The following is a 2,338-nucleotide window of genomic DNA, read 5'->3' on the forward strand; positions in this document are numbered from 1 at the left end:
CGAACAACGACTCTGGCACCCTTAATGAGAAAGTCCTCCAGCTAACCTCTCATCCTCTCCCTCTGACTCGGTAGCACAGAGAGCACAAACACAGAGCAAACTGATGAGACAGGAAAAAGAGAGCCTTCTGACTCTGAGATAAGGGAGACACTTCCAGCAGCTGGAGTTGTGCTGTAACCCGCTTGGGTCTTTGCTCACGGCAAACTTTCGGGTTAAGAACAACAGCTTCTGGGGGTGTTAGTGAGGGACAAGGGGGTGGGGGAGTGGTGGGTGCTACTAGAAAAGGGTGTTTGGAAGGACCATGAGGAGATCAGGACATAGAAGGAACTTGCTATGCAAGTACATTAAAGGGATATTTGATCATCCTGAGAATGTGTGAACATGGCCATTTAGCAGGCCTAGTGCAATTTAGATAGGTATTAGTAGTCAGGCTACAGTAGGGGAAGCGAATTCCCATCAGGGAACTGACCTTTCCTTTAGAGCAGTCTTTGACAGTCAGTACAGAGAACCAGCACAGGCGCACCGTTAAAAAAAAAGCTTGTTTATTTATGTTGCCACTGATATCTCCCCATGTAACTGATCCCATGTTAGCCTAGCTCAGTCCTGACAGCTGCTCCTATCAAAAGCCCCGGTTCCCACTTATCCATAGCAAACGATGCATCTTTAGGTATTTGTTCAGTGCAGACTTGGAAGCACAGACTCCCTGTGCTGTGCTAAACCGTAAATACCAGCTTCTGAGTTGCTCAGTATATGCAGTTTCTAAATAATCTCACAGGCTCTTCACTTGAGGGAAAGTTCAGTACAAGTAAATTATTCTTAAGCAGTGAATATCCTCCTTAACTGCATGCAGCGAGAAAAAAAAAAGTATTTATAACTTTCTCTCTTATCTACATGATATTATAATTATTAAAGGTGACCATGGGCAAAGATATAGTGCATTACATCACTAGGATATATGGACTGCAAACATAATTTACACTTAGCTATATTAGAATGACTATTCCTTTAAGTATCGTTTCAAATAATTCTAAAATAAGAGTATGCCTTAAGGAGCAGATATATCTTGTCAGTGGTTTAAAATTAGATCATATATTCTGCATGACTGAAATCTGCTCCTTATAGGATGTGCATGCACATGTGTGGGGGGGAGAAAGAAAAAAAAAAAGGATCCTCTTTTTACTACTCTTTTCATCTGCACTTTTGAATTCCAAAATGGAGTTTTATATTAAACCAGAATGGAAGTAATTGTAATTATGAGATTTTGCTGTGGACTACCTCCTCCAAAATTCACCCTTTGCTAACAGCCTCCTGTCACAAGCCCCTCATCCAACAGTAAGATACTGAGCAGGTGAATACTTCTGCCAAAGAAAATGCACAAAAAGTTAAATGTATGTCTAAATGCTTTGCTAAACTAGATCCGTATTACTGATCATGATGGCCCCACAACTGATGGCTTATCTGGAAAATCCTAACTACATCTTCAACGCATTTGCGTTGTTCCAAAGGTGGTTTCAGCAGAGCAGGAGGAAAGCTAGGTGATCAGCCAGCGGTGCCGTGGCCCCATGCAGGTGCTCTGGAGGTCAGTGTTGAAAGCCACTGGATTAAGGGCTTAGTTTTGAAGAGAGGAGTAGGAATTAGCATCGTGGAGTTAAAACGCCAAGGGAAAAAAGGAGGAAAGATTATGGTTACAGAAATACGCCCAGCCAGCCACTGTAGCTGAAGGGAGAGGGAAGTGGCTCGGTTCCCATTAGCGCGGGACGCACTCCGTGTCTGGGCTGTTCTGCGGCAGGCGTGAGGTGAGGTGAGGGAGACACGTGGGGCAGCCCACGCGAGGCGCCCGGGGAACGCAGCAGCACTTGCGGGCCACAGGGCTATCTTGGCCGTGGGCCCGGAAGCCCCAGAAGAGAAAGTTGCCCATTCCCACCCAAACATCACGCCCTCCACCAAACGCCTCCCTTCTCCCTCCCGGCACAGCCCGGCCGGCCCCAGGCGTCCCGGGGGAAGCCGAGGAGCGGGCCCGTGCCCTCCCTGCCACCCTCCCCCAGCACCGCTTGAAGCAAGAGCGCCTTCCTCACAGCGGCGCGCAGCCCACCCTCCGCGGATCATCGCTGTCGTAGCCGCCTTCCCCCAGAGCGCCGGGCTTCTCCCGTCGTCATCCCCCCCACCCCACAGCGGGGTGGGAGGCGGAGGTATTTTTAACACCGGCACCCCCCTCCGCCCCTCAGCCCCAACGGCCGCTGCCCGGCGGCGGTTCCCGCCGAATCGCCCCCCTGCGCACAGGCGCGGGGCGCCGCTCCACGCCCGGCCAGCAGGTGTCGCTGCCACACTCCCCGGGCAA

This window comes from Haliaeetus leucocephalus, unplaced genomic scaffold (genome assembly GCF_000737465.1).
Source record: "Haliaeetus leucocephalus isolate CR32 unplaced genomic scaffold, Haliaeetus_leucocephalus-4.0 Scaffold0, whole genome shotgun sequence".
NCBI lineage: Eukaryota > Metazoa > Chordata > Aves > Accipitriformes > Accipitridae > Haliaeetus > Haliaeetus leucocephalus.